The sequence below is a fragment of the Choloepus didactylus genome, chromosome 5 (genome assembly GCF_015220235.1).
Source record: "Choloepus didactylus isolate mChoDid1 chromosome 5, mChoDid1.pri, whole genome shotgun sequence".
NCBI lineage: Eukaryota > Metazoa > Chordata > Mammalia > Pilosa > Megalonychidae > Choloepus > Choloepus didactylus.
Genome location: NC_051311.1, coordinates 63,922,697 through 63,943,059, shown reverse-complemented (window position 1 = coordinate 63,943,059; position 20,363 = coordinate 63,922,697). Strand labels below are relative to the sequence as shown.

Here is a 20,363-nt window from a genome sequence, read left to right as displayed (position 1 = left end):
CCCCTTTATCTAGTGTATGGAAGAGTAGAAAAATGGGGGTAAAAACTGAGGGACAAATGGGGTGGGATGGGGGGATGATTTGGGTGTTCTTTTTTCACTTTTATTTTTTATTCTTGTTCTGGTTCTTTCTGATGTAAGGAAAATGTTCAGAGAGAGATTGTGGTGATGAATGCATAACTATGTTATCATACTGTGGACAGTGGATTGCATACCATGGATGATTGTATGGTGTGTGAATGTATTTCAATAAAACTGAATTTAATGAAAAAAAAAAAAGATATCCTCTGAAACATAAGTATAAGGGAGAGGTCTGTGCTGGTGATGGAGTGAGATTCAGGAGGTGGAGGTGAAAGCAAAGTATGGATGTACCATCACTTACTTAACCAATCGACCGATGTTATTCATTTGGGTTTTGTCCAATTTTCATTGTTATAAATAAAAAATATTGCAGTGCATGTCTTGATACCTAAATTACTTTCCCCAGAGCTCCAATCACATTTTGTTTTAGGATAGATTTCAAGTCATGAAATTATGAACAAAAAAATAATGAACAGTCTGGAGGCTACCAGCACTTTCTAAAGCCCCCTTTCACACTGCATTTACACAGCGTCCTCCTTCAGCCAAATTCCCTAAATTTACAAGAGGCCTGATTTGGGGAAGGTCATTGATTCAGCCGGATAGTTAATTATTCATTTGAATTGGTTTGTGCAAAAAGCTCCAGAGAGCCCACAAGAATAAACTGAAAAGCTATTAGAACTAACAGGAGAATTTAATAAAGTGGCTAGATGCAAAATTCAATAGCTTCCTCATCAAGTAGCAATAACCCATTAGAAAACATAATGGGAGTAGGTAGATTGGGGGGAACAAAGAGCACAGCCACAATGCAACAACATCAAAAACACCTAGGATAAACTTTACCAACCAATGTGGGAAACCTATATTTTAAAAATTGAAAAACTTTCCTAAAACACACAAAATATTTAATTTCATAGAAAGACATGCCATATTCTTAAATGGTAAGACCGTAGCGTTAGCAAGTAGATTTAATGTATTTCCAACTAAAAGTCTATGGAGATTTGTTGTTTTGTTTTTATTCAGAAGAAATACACAGGCAAGAATAGCCAAGAACAAAATTTAAAGATGAATGTAGAGGAATTGTGCACTATCAGATATTAAAGTATACAACAAAGCTAAAATAATGAAAACAGTACACCCCTAATGTCAGAATCTAGTGTTTGATGCAGGCAGAATTACTGGATAAATGGAATTGAGACAATTGGTTAACTGCTTGGGAAAAAACATTATCCTTCTCTCACAACATAGAGCCAAATAAATTTCAGTTAGATTAAGGAGTTAAATGTAAGGTGTTAATAATAGGGTGGTATATGCGAATCCTGTATTTTATGCATGATTGTTCTATAAACCCACAACTTCTCTAATACTAATTAAAAAGTTTACTGTCAATGATAGAGCAAATGTGGCAAAATGTTAAAAGTTAAATCTGGGTATTGGGTGGAATGTATGTTGGAGTTCTCTGTTGGGTTTTGTATTATTTCTGCAACTGTCCTTTATTTCAAAATAAAAAGTTAAAAAAAGAGTTAAATGTATAACTTATGACCATTTTAAAAAGTCAAAGAAAATATAGATGGAAAATGCATATGCTTTCAAAAGCAATGAGGATTTTATAAGCAGAAAGGTAACGGAAAAAATCCAAAGGAAAAATCAATTTTTACCCCAAAAAAATTTTTAAACAAACAGCTTTACTAAAACTAAAAGGTAAACGGCAATCTGGGGGATATAATTGCCACTTTATACATGCCACGGTTCTTAATAAATAAGGCGACTCCTAAAACCCCAATTGAAAACTGACTAAAGAACATAGACAATTCAAAGAATATACATAACTGTAAATATAAAAAAAATAGTCAACCTCACTGGTAATTAAACCCATACAGATTAAAAGAAGGTAAGTTTGCCTTTCAAAGTAACAATATTCTGTGTGAGAGTACTAAGTATTGATAGGGATGCAATAAAAATGGTACGCCCCCATAACACTGTTCACAGAATGAATTTGTACATTTTTTTAGAATGCAATGTGATATTATGTATAAAGAGACTTTTAAAAATCCTTACCCTTTGACCCAGTAATTCTCCTTCTAAAACTCCATCTTAAGGAAACAATTAGAAATTTAGACAAATAGTTATCTACAAAGATGTTAATTACTGCATCATTTATAATAATGAAAAATTAGAAACAGCCTCACTGCTTAAATAACAGAGGGATCATGGAACATTCATGTAGTGTTAAATTATGCAACCATTAAAGTGGTGATTTCTATGTATTTAATGACAGAAACTATTCATGATAGCAATGTAAAATTAAAAGGCATAAAATTATATGTATATTTTAATCTAAACTTTAAAAAACACACTCCTGCAAGGGGAAAAAAATGGGTTAAAATGAGTCAAAATCTAAATTTCCTCTGGAGTGTGATTTTTTTGGATGGTGTTAATTTTCAAATATTTTTCTTCTGCATTTTTCAGACTTTCTCTACTGAGCACACATGGTTATTTTTATAATCAGAAGAAATGAACACATTATTTTTTAATGCTCTCTATTGCTTTTCTTTCTTCTCTCCACAGATAAAGTGCTGCTCCTTTAAAGCCAAGGGATCTCTCATTATCTTGTCCTTAATTGTGAGTAAGAGCTTCAAAGCCATAAAAGACGTATGTGCAAGGTTTCTCTTAAAGCAGTTTGTAATAGAAAAACGTTGGAAACCAATGAAATTTCCATCAAATAGGGGGCTATTAATAAATTATGGTGCAGAGATACAGCCAAATGGTATGCAGCCATGAAAAAAGAATCGATGAGCTCCCAGAAGTGTCACAAAGAGAAAAACCCATGGCACAAAACACTGAGTTGCTTAGTCTCGCTATATGTACCTTTGTGCTAATAAATGTAGGAATGTCTCTGGAAAGACACACAAGAAAGTGAGTCAAGTCTCCAGGGAAGGGAACTCAGTGACTGAGGACCAAGGTTGGGAGGAACATATTTACTCTGTCTTTTGAATGTTGTGCCAGGTGAATGTATTGCCTATTTCAGAAAGAATTATATTACAATTTTTTTTACGGAAAAGAAAAAAAAGAAAAGATCCAAGACCCTCTCTCCACTTTTTCCTGGAAGCCCAGATTTCCTGGTTATAACTCTGGCAGAGAATTCAGAAACACATTTAATACCTCTTCTTTCCACGGCTGGTTTTTACAAAGGAAGTTCAAGGTGGAGGCACAAGGCCCACATGTGTGCTTTCCCTGCAGAAGCTCTGGTCTCTGAGTACTTCTCTGCCCCTCATCCAAGGCCGCGAGCAGGGCAGGGGTGAGAACTGGATATGGGGTCAAATATCTGGTTGAATCGGAGCTTGGTCACTAGAATGTAAGCTCCAAGAGAGCAGGAACCGGGTTCTGTTCAGTGCCATCCACAGGTCCTAGAGGCATGTCTGTAAAAGCAGGTGCTCAGTCAACACTTGTTGGATGGATGAATATGTGACTTCTCTTGTGCCTGTCCCTTCTGATCATAAAATGAGTATGCCAACAACATCCACCACCTAGCCTCATCAGGACTAAAGAGGCTAATGCCTGTGAAACTCCGTACATCATGCCTGGCAAGAACTCAATAAGAGGTAGTTATTCATATTGGGTTATGTGTTGGCAAAGAAGGCTGTTTCCTTACAGCAAGATTGGCAAGTAGGTTTCACCTCACATGCCAACTCCAAGTGATGGGTGTGGTTGCCTAGAGTGCTGTGTTGAAAAGGAATCTGGGCTGGGTGGCAGGGAGGGTCATGATCAAGTGGCAATTTTGGCCATGAAAGAAGGATGGAGTAGGGATATCTGGTTACCCCTTATTTGCCATTTCCACCTCACCACCCTTCAACCAAGGACCTCCTCAAATGGCAAAAGTGGCTCCTCATAAAAGTGAAAACTTAAGATGGATTCTTGTAGGGGGGGTTGGGAAGGCTGTAAGTGTCCCATCACTCAAGACCTGCAAGCAGAAGGAAAAGGGACGTTGCCTTCCCACACAGAGACTTCCCTTCTATCAGCTGTGTCTGAACCTCTGGGTGTGGGGATAGGGATGGGGAAAGCATTTAATTTGATGAGATAATCCTTAGCACATGCCTGACTTGTAGTTAAGTGCTGGGTAATTGTTATCTATTATTATTAGCTATTATTATTTCAGTTAAACTTGCTCTTCCCCTTGCTGAGAGGAAGGAGCAGAGGCAAACAGATCTTCCAAGAATCTGTCCACTTCCCTGTGGATGGGTGCCAGGCACACTCACATGCAAATAGCCCTGGGGCAGGCTCCAGCTGGCTCCGGCTGGCCACTGCAATTTCCTGGGCATCCACTTCAATGCTAATGTCCCTTTAATAGTCCTTGTCAAATTGCCATGGCTCTCCCCAGAGGTTTTCACGACTATGGAAAATAAATAGCCATTATCTGACCTCCAGGGGAATGAAGATGTCTGCAGGATTCTGAGAAAGGCAGTTATAAAACTGAGCGGAGCCAATACACCCTTTCAGTACAGGCAGCCCCAACACCTTGCCAAGGTATGGAACCCTGGCTACTGTCAAGGAAATCACAGATTAAATATATTGGTTGCAAAGACTTTCTTTCCACTTGTTTTTGTATAGATGAGTGCATTTGGCTTCTAGTAGCCCAGGAAAGAGAGAGGGGAAAAAACAGCTTTTTAAAATATGATGACTGGTTACTTTTGCCCTGAGGTAGATAAGAAAGATGGTCAACTAAAGGGCTTAATTTTTAAATTAATAATTTATCATAAAACCTTGGCATTAATGATTACATGAAGGCAGTTTAAAAAGGTTTCATCATGGGAGAAAGATGATGGTGGCATAGACAGGAGTGGAAGTTAGTTAGTCCCCCTGGAACAACTAATAAACAACCAGGAACAACTAGTAAATAATCTGGAAAAACTGCTGGGGGACAAACATGACTGTCCACACATCATACACCAACCTGGATTGGGAGGAATGCCTGACATCACAGCATAAAATCTGTAAGTAAAGACTGCGGACCCGCACCAAGAGCCCCTCCCCATGGCAGCCTGAACTGCAAAACCTCCCTGTGACAGAGAGCAGTACCCTCTGAACAAGTGAATATACCTCAGTCCAGCTCTTAACAAATGTGGACTGCTCAATGCAAGCTACAAATCCCCAATAAGCAGACAGAGGCTTTTAGTGACGACTGACCTTAAAGAGCTGGCAGACTTCTCTGTGCCAGGAGGGGGAGCCCAGAGGACCGGGTGCTGTCTCTGGCCAGCAGGTGAAACTGGGGGGACTGTGGACTGGCCTGAAGGGAGGCTTTCTGTCCCTTTTTCTCTCTCTCAACCTGAGTGGCTCAGTGGAGAAAACCGCAGCCATTTTCAGTTTGCAGCTCTCTGACCCAGACAAGGGTGGAGATAGCAGAGTCAGAGAGACAAAGAGCCAATTTAAATGCAAATGAAACTCCCTAGGGGATGTATCTTCTGTAAGAGGAAGGAGGTGGTGCCCAGCCCTACTACCCGCCTCCCATTCAGAACCAGACCCCAGAGCCTGGGGAAAAAACAGCCAAAACAGAAACTAAGGACTAAGGGGGCCACACCTCCTTACACCAGTCAGGAGCAACAGGCTGACAGGTGCCACCTGCTGGGCAGGTTAGGAAAAGCACAGTGGCTTGAGCCCTCACAGGGTGTGTCAATCTTCTAAGACACACCCTCAAGGAAACCTGATACTGAATATTGCCCCCTTCTGAGATCTGAGCCTGTTCTGGTCTGGGAATACCTGATTGGGGTAACCAAGGAAATCATGCCTAGACAACAGAAAACTACAACCCACACTAAGAAAAATGAAGTTATGGCCCAAAGGAACTTACACTTCAACTGAGATACAGGAATTGAAACAACTAATGCCAAATCCATTCAAAAAGCTTAGGGAAGACATGGCAAGAGATGAAGTGTATAACGAAAACACTGGGTGAATATAAGGCAGAAATCAAAAGTTCAAAAAAACAACTGGCAGCATTTATGGAAATGAAAGGCACAACACAAGAGATGAAAGACACAATGGAGACATACAACAGCAGATCTCAAGAGGCAGAAGAAAACACTCAGGAACTGGAGAACAAGACACCTGAAATCCTACACACAAAAGAACAGAATAGGGAAAAGAATGGAAAAATATGAGCAACGTCTCAGGAAATTGAATGACAACATGAAATGCATGAGTGTACATGTCATGGGTGTCCGAGAAGAAGAGAAAGGAAAAGGGGGAGAAGTAATAGTAGAGGAAATAATCAATGAAAATTCCCCATCTCTTATAAAAGACATAAAATTATGGATCCAAGAAGCACTGCATACCCCAAACAGAATAGATCTGAATAGGCCTATGCCAACACACTTAAAAATCAGAATATCAAATGTCAAATACAAAGAGAGAATCCTGAAAGCAGCAAGAGAAAAGCGATCCATCACATACAAAGGAGGCTTGATAAGACTGCGTGCTGATTTCTCGTAGAAACCATGGAGGCAAGAAGGAAGTGGTGTGATATATTTAAGATACTGAAAGAGAAAAACCACCAACCAAGAATCCTATATCTGGCAAAACTGTCCTTCAAATATGAGGAAGAGTTTAAAATATTTTCTGACAAACAGACAATGACAGAGTTTGTGAACTAGATACCTGTGCTACAGGAAATCCCAAAGAGAGCACTACAGACAGATAGGAAAAGACAGAAGTGAGAGGTTTGGAACACAATCTTGGGTGATGGTAGCACAGCAATGTAAGTACACTGAACAAAGATGACTGTGAGTATGGTTGAAAGAGAAAGGTTAGGAGCATGTGGGACACCAGAAAGACAGAGGAAAGATAAAGACTGGGACTGTATAACTCAGTGAAACCTAGAGTACTCAACAATTGTGATAAAATGTACAAATATGTTTTTACATAAGGGAGAACAAATGAATGTCAACCTTACAAGGTGTTAAAAATAGGGTGGTATTGGGGGGAAAATACAATCAATGCAAACTAGAGACTATAATTAACAGAAACATTGTATTATGCTTCCTTTAATGCAACAAAGGCAATATACCAAAGCTAAATGCATATAAGAGGGGGACATAAGGGAGGGGTATGGGACATTTGGCATTGATGATGTTGTCTGACTCTTTATTCTACTTTAGTTTAATGCTATCTTTCCTTTTGTTGCTTCCTAGCTGTCCTGTTTTGTTTTGTTTTCTTTTTCTTTTTCTTTTGTCTCACTACCTTCTTTGACTCTTCCTCCCGCTTTGGGGAAGAAATGGAGATATCCTTATATAGATAGTGGTGAAGGTGGTGAATACATAAATACATGACTATACAGGGAACCATCAACTGTGCACTTAGGATGGAATGTATGGGGTATGAACAAAACCATCTAAAAAAATGGGTTCATGAAGAAACCTTGAGGACACTATATTGAGTGAAATAAGTCAGACACATAAGGACAAATATTGCAGGGTCTGACTGATATGAACTAATTATAATATGTAAACTCATAGACATGAAATGTAAGTTACTAGGATACGGAACGAGGCTAAAGAATGGGAAGTGGTTGCAGAATGTTCAACTAGGGTGAACTTAAACGTTTGGAAATGAACAGAGGTGACGGTAGCATGTTGTGAGAATAACTAACAGTGCTGAATGGTATGTGAATGTGGTAGAAAGGGGTAGCTCAGAGCCATGTATGTCACCAGAAGGAAAGTTAAAGGTTAAAAGATGGGAATGTATAAAATAGTGAATCCTGTGGTGGGCAATGTCCATGAATAACTGTACAAATATTAGAAATCTCTTTCATGAACTAGAACAAATGTATGACACTGTAACTAGAAGTTAATAATAGAGGGGCGAAGAGGAGGCAGGGCAAGATGGAAGACTGGTGAGCTGTATGTTTTAGTTACTCCTCCAGGAAAGTAGGTAGAAAGCCAGGAACTGCGTGGACTGGACACCACAGAGCAATCTGTCTTTGGGCATACTTCATACAACACTCATGAAAACATACAACACTCGAACTGCTGAGATCGGCGAAATCTGTAAGTTTTTGCGGCCAGGGGACCCGCGCCCCTCCCTGCCAGGCTCAGTCCCGTGGGAGGAGGGGCTGTCAGCTCCGGGAAGGAGAAGGGAGAACTGCAGTGGCTGCTCTTATCGGAAACTCATTCCACTGATCCAGACTCCAACCATAGATAGACAGAGACCAGACACCAGAGAATCTGTGAGCAGCCAGCCCAGCAGAGAGGAGACAGGCATAGAAAAAAAAAAACAACACGAAAAACTCCAAAATAAAAGCAGAGGATTTTTAGAGTTCTGGTGAACACAGAAAGGGGAAGGGCGGAGCTCAGGCCCTAAGGCGCATATGCAAATCCCGAAGAAAAGCCGATCTCTCTGCCCTGTGGACCTTTCCTTAATGGCCCTGGTTGCTTTGTCTCTTAGCTTTTCAATAACCCATTAGATCTCTGAGGAGGACCCTTTTTTTTTTTTTTTTTTTTTTTTTAATCCTTTTTTCTTTTTCTAAAACAATTACTCTGAGAAGCCCAATACAGAAAGCTTCAAAGACTTTCAATTTCGGCACGTCAAGTCAAGAGCAGAACTAAGAGAGCTCTGAGACAAAAGGCAATAATTCAGTGGCTGAGAAAATTCACTAAACACCACAACTTCCCAAGAAAACGGGGGTGTCCGCTCACAACCACCATCCTGGTGGACAGGAAACACTCCTGCCCATCGCCAGCCCCATAGCCCAGAGCTGCCCCAGACAACCCAGTGTGACGGAAGGGCTTCAAATAACAGGCACACACCACAAAACTGGGCGTGGTCATTAGCCTTCCCTGCAACCTCAGCTGATTGTCCCAGAGCTGGGAAGGTGGAGCAGTGTGAATTAACAAAGCCCCATTCAGCCATCATTTGAGCAGACTGGGAGCCTCCCTACACAGCCCAGCAGCCCAGAACTGCCCTGGGGGGACGGCACTCACCTGTGACATAGCACAGTCATCCCTCAACAGAGGACCCGGGGTGCACAGCCTGGAAGAGGGGCCCACTTGCAAGTCTCAGGAGCCATACGCCAATACCAAGGACTTGTGGGTCAGTGGCAGAGACAAACTGTGGCAGGACTGAACTGAAGGATTAGACTATTGCACCAGCTTTAAAACTCTAGGATCACCAGGGAGATTTGATTGTTATGGCCACCCCCCACTCCCCGACTGCCCAGAAACACGCCCCACATACAGGGCAGGCAACACCAACTACACACGCAAGCTTGGTACACCAATTGGGCCCCACAAGACTCACTCCCCCACTCACCAAAAAGGCTAAGCAGGGGAGAACTGGCTTGTGGAGAACAGGTGGCTCGTGGACGCCACCTGCTGGTTAGTTAAAGTGTACTCCACGAAGCTGTAGATCTGATAAATTAGAGATAAGGACTTCAATAGGTCTACAAACCCTAAAAGAACCCTATCAAGTTCAGCAAATGCCACGAGGCCAAAAACAACAGAAAATTATAAAGCATATGAAAAAACCAGACGATATGGATAACCCAAGCCCAAGCACCCAAATCAAAAGACCAGAAGAGACACAGCACCTAGAGCAGCTACTCAAAGAACTAAAGATGAACAATGAGACCATAGTACGGGATATGAAGGAAATCAAGAAGACTCTAGAAGAGCATAAAGAAGACATTGCAAGACTAAATAAAAAAATGGATGATCTTATGGAAATTAAAGAAACTGTTGACCAAATTAAAAAGATTCTGGACACTCATAGTACAAGACTAGAGGAAGTTGAACAATGAATCAGTGACCTGGAAGATGACAGAATGGAAAATGAAAGCATAAAAGAAAGAATGGGGAAAAAAACTGAAAAAATCGAAATGGACCTCAGGGATATGATAGATAATATGAAACGTCCAAATATAAGACTCATTGGTGTCCCAGAAGGGGAAGAAAAGGGTAAAGGTCTAGGAAGAGTATTCAAAGAAATTGTTGGGGAAAACTTCCCAAATCTTCTAAACAACATAAATACACAAATCATAAATGCTCAGCGAACTCCAAATAGAATAAATCCAAATAAACCCACTCCAAGACATATACTGATCACACTGTCAAACATAGAAGAGAAGGAGCAAGTTCTGAAAGCAGCAAGAGAAAAGCAATTCACCACATACAAAGGAAACAGCATAAGACTAAGTAGTGACTACTCAACAGCCACCATGGAGGCGAGAAGGCAGTGGCACGATATATTTAAAATTCTGAGTGAGAAAAATTTCCAGCCAAGAATACTTTATCCAGCAAAGCTCTCCTTCAAATTTGAGGGAGAGCTTAAATTTTTCACAGACAAACAAATGCTGAGAGAATTTGCTAACAAGAGACCTGCCCTACTGGAGATACTAAAGGGAGCCCTACAGACAGAGAAACAAAGACAGGACAGAGAGACTTGGAGAAAGGTTCAGTACTAAAGAGATTCGGTATGGGTACAATAAAGGATATTAATAGAGAGAGGGGAAAAATATGGCAAACATAAACCAAAGGATAAGATGGCTGATTCAAGAAATGCCTTCACGGTTATAACATTGAATGTAAATGGATTAAACTCCTCAATTAAAAGATATAGATTCGCAGAATGGATCAAAAAAAATGAACCATCAATATGTTGCATACAAGAGACTCATCTTAGACATAGGGACACAAAGAAACTGAAAGTGAAAGGATGGAAAAAAATATTTCATGCAAGCTACAGCCAAAAGAAAGCAGGTGTAGCAATATTAATCTCAGATAAAATAGACTTCAAATGCAGGGATGTTTTGAGAGACAAAGAAGGCCACTACATACTAATAAAAGGGGCAATAAAGCAAGAAGAAATAACAATCGTAAATGTCTATGCACCCAATCAAGGTGCCACAAAATACATGAGAGAAACACTGGCAAAACTAAAGGAAGCAATTGATGTTTCCACAATAATTGTGGGAGACTTCAACACATCACTCTCTCCTATAGATAGATCAACCAGACAGAAGACCAATAAGGAAACTGAAAACCTAAACAATCTGATAAATGAATTAGATTTAATATTTAACAGACATATACAGGACATTACATCCCAAATCACCAGGATACACATACTTTTCTAGTGCTCACGGAACTTTCTCCAGAATAGATCATATGCTGGGACATAAAACAAGCCTCAATAAATTTAAAAAGATTGAAATTATTCAAAGCACATTCTCTGACCACAATGGAATACAATTAGAAGTCAATAACCATCAGAGACTTAGAAAATTCACAAATACCTGGAGGTTAAACAACACACTCCTAAACAATCAGTGGGTTAAAGAAGAAATAGCAAGAGAAATTGCTAAATATATAGAGATGAACGAAAATGAGAACACAACATACCAAAACCTATGGGATGCAGCAAAAGCAGTGCTAAGGGGGAAATTTATAGCACTAAACGCATATATTAAAAAGGAAGAAAGAGCCAAAATCAAAGAACTAATGGATCAACTGAAGAAGCTAGAAAATGAACAGCAAACCAATCCTAAACCAAGTACAAGAAAAGAAATAACAAGGATTAAAGCAGAAATAAATGACATAGAGAACAAAAAAATAATAGAGAGGATAAATATCACCAAAAGTTGGTTCTTTGAGAAGATCAACAAGATTGACAAGCCCCTAGCTAGACTGACAAAATCAAAAAGAGAGAAGACCCATATAAACAAAATAATGAATGAAAAAGGTGACATAATTGCAGATCCTGAAGAAATTAAAAAAATTATAAGAGGATATTATGAACAACTGTATGGCAATAAACTGGACAATGTAGAAGAAATGGACAATTTCCTGGAAACATATGAACAACCTAGACTGACCAGAGAAGAAATAGAAGACCTCAACCAACCCATCACAAGCAAAGAGATCCAATCAGTCATCAAAAATCTTCCCACAAATAAATGCCCAGGGCCAGATGGCTTCACAGGGGAATTCTACCAAACTTTCCAGAAAGAACTGACACCAATCTTACTCAAACTCTTTCAAAACATTGAAGAAAATGGAACACTACCTAACTCATTTTATGAAGCTAACATCAATCTAATACCAAAACCAGGCAAAGATGCTACAAAAAAGGAAAACTACCGGCCAATCTCCCTAATGAATATAGATGCAAAAATCCTCAACAAAATACTTGCAATTCGAATCCAAAGACACATTAAAAAAATCATACACCATGACCAAGTGGGGTTCATTCCAGGCATGCAAGGATGGTTCAACATAAGAAAAACAATCAATGTATTACAACACATTAAAAATTCGAAAGGGAAAAATCAATTGATCATCTCAATAGATGCTGAAAAAGCATTTGACAAAATCCAACATCCCTTTTTGATAAAAACACTTCAAAAGGTAGGAATTGAAGGAAACTTCCTCAACATGATAAAGAGCATATATGAAAAACCCACAGCCAGCATAGTACTCAATGGTGAGAGACTGAAAGCCTTCCCTCTAAGATCAGGAACAAGACAAGGATGCCCGCTGTCACCACTGTTATTCAACATTGTGCTGGAAGTGCTAGCCAGGGCAATCCGGCAAGACAAAGAAATAAAAGGCATCCAAATTGGAAAAGAAGAAGTAAAACTGTCATTGTTTGCAGACGATATGATCTTATATCTAGAAAACCCTGAGAAATCGACGATACAGCTACTAGAGCTAATAAACAAATTTAGCAAAGTAGCGGGATACAAGATTAATGCACATAAGTCAGTAATGTTTCTATATGCTAGAAATGAACAAACTGAAGAGACACTCAAGAAAAAGATACCATTTTCAATAGCAACTAAAAAAATCAAGTACCTAGGAATAAACTTAACCAAAGATGTAAAAGACCTACACAAAGAAAACTACATAACTCTACTAAAAGAAATAGAAGGGGACCTTAAAAGATGGAAAAATATTCCATGTTCATGGATAGGAAGGCTAAATGTCATTAAGATGTCAATTCTACCCAAACTCATCTACAGATTCAATGCAATCCCAATCAAAATTCCAACAACCTACTTTGCAGACTTGGAAAAGCTAGTTATCAAATTTATTTGGAAAGGGAAGATGCCTCGAATTGCTAAAGATGCTCTAAAAAAGAAAAACGAAGTGGGAGGACTTACACTCCCTGACTTTGAAGCTTATTATAAAGCCACAGTTGCCAAAACAGCATGGTACTGGCACAAAGATAGACATATAGATCAATGGAATCGAATTGAGAATTCAGAGATAGACCCTCAGATCTATGGCCGACTGATCTTTGATAAGGCCCCCAAAGTCACTGAACTGAGTCATAATGGTCTTTTCAACAAATGGGGCTGGGAGAGTTGGATATCCATATCCAAAAGAATGAAAGAGGACCCCTACCTCACCCCCTACACAAAAATTAACTCAAAATGGACCAAAGATCTCAATATAAAAGAAAGTACCATAAAACTCCTAGAAGGTAATGTAGGAAAACATCTTCAAGACCTTGTATTAGGAGGCCACTTCCTAGACTTTACACCCAAAGCACAAGCAACAAAAGAGAAAATAGATAAATGGGAACTCCTCAAGCTTAGAAGTTTCTGCACCTCAAAGGAATTTCTCAAAAAGGTAAAGAGGCAGCCAACTCAATGGGAAAAAAATTTTGGAAACCATGTATCTGACAAAAGACTGATATCTTGCATATACAAAGAAATCCTACAACTCAATGACAATAGTACAGACAGCCCAATTATAAAATGGGCAAAAGATATGAAAAGACAGTTCTCTGAAGAGGAAATACAAATGGCCAAGAAACACATGAAAAAATGTTCAGCTTCACTAGCTATTAGAGAGATGCAAATTAAAACCACAATGAGATACCATCTAACACCGGTTAGAATGGCTGCCATTAAACAAACAGGAAACTACAAATGCTGGAGGGGATGTGGAGAAATTGGAACTCTTATTCACTGTTGGTGGGACTGTATAATGGTTCAGCCACTCTGGAAGTCAGTCTGGCAGTTCCTTAGAAAACTATATATAGAGCTACCATTCGATCCGGCGATTGCACTTCTCGGTATATACCCGGAAGATCGGAAAGCAGTGACACGAACAGATATCTGCACGCCAATGTTCATAGCAGCATTATTCACAATTGCCAAGAGATGGAAACAACCCAAATGTCCTTCAACAGATGAGTGGATAAATAAAATGTGGTATATACACACGATGGAATACTACGCGTCAGTAAGAAGGAACGATCTCGTGAAACATATGACAACATGGATGAACCTTGAAGACATAATGCTGAGTGAAATAAGCCAGGCACAAAAAGAGAAATATTATATGCTACCACTAATGTGAACTTTCAAAAATGTAAAACAAATGGTTTATAATGTAGAATGTAGGGGAACTAGCAGTAGAGAGTAATTAAGGAAGGGGGAAGAATAATCCAAGAAGAACAGATAAGCTTTTTAACGTTCTGGGGATGCCCAGAAATGACTATGGTCTGTTAATTTCTGATGGATATAGTAGGAACAAGTTCACAGAAAGGTTGCTATATTATGTAACTTTCTTGGGGTAAAGTAGGAACATGTTGGAAGTTAAGCAGTTATCTTAGGTTAGTTGTCTTTTTCTTACTCCCTTGTTATGGTCTCTTTGAAATGTTCTTTTATTGTATGTTTGTTTTCTTTTGAACTTTTTTTTTTCATACAGTTGATTTAAAAAAGAAGGGAAAGTTAAAAAAAAAAAAAAAAGAAAGAAAGAAAAACAAGGAAAAAAAAATGATGTAGTGCCCCCTTGAGGAGCCTGTGGAGAATGCAGGGGTATTCGCCTACCCCACCTCCATGGTTGCTAACATGACCACAGACATAGGGGACTGGTGGTTTGATGGGTTGAGCCCTCTACCATAAGTTTTACCCTTGGGAAGACGGTTGCTGCAAAGGAGAGGCTAGGCCTCCCTATATTTGTGCCTAAGAGTCTCCTCCTGAATGCCTCTTTGTTGCTCAGATGTGGCCCTCTCTCTCTGGCTAAGCCAACTTGAAAGGTGAAATCACTGCCCTCCCCCCTACGTGGGATCAGACACCCAGGGGAGTGAATCTCCCTGGCAACGTGGAATATGACTCCCGGGGAGGAATGTAGACTTGGCATCGTGGGACGGAGAACATCTTCTTGACCAAAAGGGGGATGTGAAAGGAAATGAAATAAGCTTCAGTGGCAGAGAGATTCCAAAACGAGCCGAGAGGTCACTCTGGTGGGCACTCTTACGCACACTTTAGACAATCCTTTTTAGGTTCTAAAGAATTGGGGTAGCTGGTGGTGGATACCTGAAACTATCAAACTACAACCCAGAACCCATGAATCTCGAAGACAGATGTATAAAAATGTAGCTTATGAGGGGTGACAATGGGATTGGGAAAGCCATAAGGACCACACTCCACTTTGTCTAGTTTATGGATGGATGAGTAGAAAAATAGGGGAAGGAAACAAACAGACAAAGGTACCCAGTGTTCTTTTTTACTTCAATTGCTCTTTTTCACTCTAATTATTGTTATTTTTGTGTGTGTGCTAATGAAGGTGTCAGGGATTGATTTAGGTGATGAATGTACAACTATGTAATGGTACTGCAAACAATGGAAAGTACGATTTGTTTTGTATGACTGCGTGGTATGTGAATATATCTCAATAAAATGATTAAAAAAAAAAAATAATAATAATAGAGGGGCATATAGGGAGAAAAGTATACCTATTGAAAACTATATACTACAGTTAGTAGTATTTTAACATTCAACAGTAACAAATGTACTATACCAATACTATGAGTCAATAATGGAAGGGGGGTGGTTAGGGGTATGGGAGGATTTAAGTTTCTTTCTTTCTTTTTTTTTTTTTGGTCTTTATTTCTTTTCTGGAGTAATGAAAATGTTCTAAAAATTTTAAAAAAATAATTTTGGTGATGGATGCATAGCTGTATGATGGTACCATGGGTAACTGATTATACACTTTGGATCTTAGAATAATTGTATGGAATGTGAACAATTTCAGTTAAAAAAAAAAAAGGTTTTGCCATCCAAATAATGTGAGAATGAAAATGTCCCTTTTCTTACCACCTAATTTGAAAAAGGGAAATCGTTTTTTTATTGGGCAAGTCAAGCCCTGCTCTGGTCCTAGCTCAAGCAGCTGAGGGATTGTTGGAGAGGGTCGGACTTCTGTAGGTTGTTTTCATCTGCTGTAGGAGAGGGATGATAATAAGTGCACCTTGATTAGCTATGACAGGATTGTTGTGATGATCAGGTGAGATAAGAGATATGAAAGGACTTTGAAAAAGTAAACACCTAAGCCAGAGAGCCTGTGCTTGGCCAGTCTTCACATGAAAGGGGCAAGACCCAAACACAGCACACACCAAGGGACATCATGATGACAATTCTGCAAAACCGTGCTGGGGCAACTGCCTCTGGGTGTGCTTTGAAAGGGGCAAAAACCCCTCCTGACCTAAAGGATCTTTCCATTTGAAGATCCATCTGGCCTGACTTCCCATAACACTCGTCACTTAGAGGAGCCTACAAGAGAAGGGGCCAGGTCTCCAAAAGGTCACTAATTTTACCAGGCTGTAATAGCTCCCTTCTGTTAACACGTGCACATCAGGAGCTAACCATGAAGCTCCCAGGACAGGCAAGTATTTAAGCATAAATCCCAGAATGGTCTTAAGGGAGGGAAAGAAGACTAGAAGGTAGGGAGGAGCCCTACTTGGGCAATAAAACAGGAAGCAAGGACACTACAAGGCAGGGAGCTGGTCACTCCCAGAAACTGTGTGAGCAGGAGACAAAAGATCTGCAGCACTGGTGTGCTGATGGAAAATGTTTAACAGCTGGCTCTCCAAGACAGAAATGTATGTACGTATGTATGTGTGTACATAAATTTATTACAAATTTTATTGCTAAGAAAAGAATTTGCAGCACCAACTTACAAATAAGAAAAAATAAGAAAACATACAATATTCTTTATTGTAAATTCCATATAACCAGTTGATTCTTTACAGAATGTTTTTGTTGATTTTTATTGATTCTTATCTATTGGGAACTGTGCCAGTTTGAATGTATTATGTCCCCCAAAATGCCATTATCTTTGATGTAATCTTGTGTGGGCAGATGTTATTAGTGTTGTTTAGATTGTAATTCTTTGAGTGTTTCCATGGAGATGCAACCCACCCAACTGTGGGTGATAACCTTGATTGGATAGTTTCCATGGAGGTGTGACCCCACCCATTCAGGGTGGGCCTGAATTAGTTCACTGGAGCACTATATAAGCTACAGTCAAAAGGGACACTGAAGAATGCACAGGAGCTAAGAGAGGAGCTGCAGATGAGAGACATTTTGAAGACAGCCGTTAAAAGCAGACTCTTGCTCTGGAGAAGCTAAGAGAGGAAAAACACGCCAAGAGCAACTGAGAGTGACATTTTTGAGAAGCTGCAGCCTAGAGAGAAACGTCCTGGGAGAAAGCCATTTTGAAACCAGAACTTTGGAGCAGACACCAGCCACATGCCTTCCCAGCTAACAGAGGTTTTCTGGACACCATTGGCCATCCTCCAGTGAAGGTACCCGATTGTTGATGTGTTACCTTGGACATTTTATGGCCTTAAGACTGTAACTGTGTAACCAAATAAACCCCCTTGACAAAAGTCAGTCCATTTCTGGTGTTTTGCATTCCAGCAGCATTTGCAAACTAGAACAGGAACCTATGGTTGCAATTTGACCATGGTATGACAAAAATCAGCACTTTTTCAGCAAAGAAGTCACTTGTGTCATCGATGAATGAGTGTGATTTGGTCTGAATGCTGGCTGATATTTTCATTTACTTGACAAGTAAGAGAAGGTAAAACATATGTCAGAACTTCACTTGTTAGTCAAAGGAGCAACTTCTTTGCAAAATCAGGAGTCTTCGACATCCTTGGAAGGACATTTCCTCTCCTTTTTTGTTATGAGTGTAATGGCTACAGATGTCATATTTTAAAATTTAATCTGCATGAGCAACATTTTCTTCATCAATTCCTTAAGTCTAGACAATTAACAAAACCATAAATCAATTCCTGATTTGTGGTGTTTGCTAATTTCAATGGTGTAAATATTCCTTTCATGGGTGATTTCAAGCTACCAAAGTGACTGGCACTGAACAGAGTTGGGAAGAGATGTGCAGTAGTACACCATTGGGTGATATTTCTACCATGTAGACACAATAGATGTAAAAAAATCTTCAGGCATTGCTAATAGTAAGTTGTAGTAAAATATTAGGAAGTGATAAGTTTTAAGTTTTTAATATAATTGATTTGATTATAAGGTTCTATAATTTAATTATAATAAGGCTGTGTTTAACACTCAGCTCACAATATTCCTAAAAATTTGGCAATCAGCTCTTCTGAGCTGGTACAACCTGAACCCAGCACACTGTTTGGTAGCCACGTGCCCAGTGTCCACAACCATGCTTGTTCCAAGGGGAGTGCTAACCCTCTAGAATCTACTACCTGTTCTCAGCTAAAGGGATTTTCTGCTTCTCAATTCTCTCCCAGAGAGCTGAACCATCATCATAAACTAATTGGGTTTTGTTTTGCTTGCTGTGTAGGTGGGGTTGGGTTTTTGAGGAGGCAGGTTATCTGAATTTCCATTTCTATCAACTCTCTGGGATACCCTCTCCATAGAGAGGTTTCTATCCCAGGCCTGGGGAGCATTTTCCTAGTGCACACTCACAACAAGCAGAGAGTATGAAGGCTTGCACTGTTTTTTTTTTTTCTTTTTTCAATAGTGGTAACATATACACAACCTAAAATTTTCCAATTTCACCACTTTCAACTGTACAATTCAGTGATATTAATCACAGTTGCAATATTGTGCTACCATCACCACCATCCATTATCAACTTTTCCATCACTCCAAACAGAAATCCTGCACCCATTCACCATTAACTCCCCATTCCCCAACTCCCCCCCCACTGCCCCAGGTAACCTCTAATCTACTTTCTGTTTTGATGAGTTTGCATATTCTAGTTATTTCATATATGTGAACTCATACAATATCTGCCTGACGTGTCGGGCTTATATCACACATGATGTCTTCAAAGTTCATTCATGTCAGAGCATGCATCAGAACTCCATTCCTTTTTATGTCTGAATAATATTCCACTGTATGGAAACACCACATTTTGTTTATGTTTTTCCACTGATGGACACTTGGGTTGCTTGCACCTTTTGGCTAATGTGAATCCAGCACCACTTCTTGCTAGCAGCAAGCTGTTCACCATCAGCAACTCCTATGAACAGTTAGAATATTCTAGTAGCAAAGGCTGGTGGCAATTGCACATGGGGAAAGGCCAGGAGATGGGGTGGAAGAAAATGGTGAGAGAGCAGGGGCAGAGAGCAGGGAAGTAGAGAAGCCTGAGGATGACCCCCTTCTCTCACTCGCCTCTGCCATACCAGACAGCTACGAGTCACCTGAGCCAAGAATAAACGACTAAAAATGCCCAGAGTGCAAGCAGGACACTACCTTACCATTCAAGAAACAGTTTGTTCATGGTTTCCAGTGTTCAGTTAGCATCGTTGACCATAGACCATTCTCCTAAGCTGTCAGACTTCTCATGGATATGGGTTGTTGGTCTGTGTGAGGACACATGGGATAATTCAGTGTGAATTCATCCTGACAGAAAACATCAGAGTTTCCATCTTACTGACTGCATCTCAGAATCAGCAGTACCATTCAGGTGAGAAGAGCTGGTGATGGGACACTTCTCAGCTGCTATCCTGAGACAGGCAAGACATGTGCACTTGACAAGGTTTTCCTCTTGCTGATTTGATGAGGGAGGCTGCCTTCAGACTTCAAATGGACACCAGTGGCTTGGAAGGGGCCAAAGTACTCTGCCCCTCAAGAGATTTTCTTCATTTTATTTTTGACGTTACCCACCTCAGAAGTAAAGCAGGCCTGTTCAGAGCTAGGTGGTGTTATGATCAGTACCCCTGGCAACTAATGACTTCTCTACTACTGTAGGAGGGATGTTTGTTGGGGTGTTTTTAAGTGTATTATCTTATTAGAAAAGCACACCATAACCCTGTCCTCTCATTGAGGATAGCATAGGAACAGTGTTCTGGACCTCTCTCTCTACCTGAGGTGCTAGGTGCCATGATAGGGTCCTGCCCACCACGGAACAGAATAGAGAAAGCATCTGCTCTGTGACGGCATCCAAAGGGAATACCTCATCAACAGTACAAGCACTTGGGTATCTTTCAGTTAAAAAGTGCATGTAGACAATGGAGTG

The 20,363-nt window shown here is 39.9% G+C and overlaps 1 protein-coding gene across 4 annotated transcripts in view; it reads right to left on the bottom strand.

Moving 5' to 3' along the window:
• Positions 1-20,363, bottom strand: part of RBM28 (RNA binding motif protein 28) — a 110,589-nt gene that overhangs the window by 54,326 nt on the left and 35,900 nt on the right. Inside the window, exons 20-21 of one of the 4 annotated variants that reach the window (XR_005216971.1) lie at positions 19,603-19,707; positions 19,065-19,364 (exon numbers count right to left, since the gene is read on the bottom strand). The exons of 2 other annotated variants lie outside the window; for them this stretch is intronic. The gene's annotated coding sequence lies outside the window, so the exon portion shown is untranslated. Of the gene's footprint in view, positions 1-19,064; positions 19,708-20,363 lie in introns of those variants that run through there. One more of the 4 variants, XM_037836233.1, reaches the window with a different exon arrangement.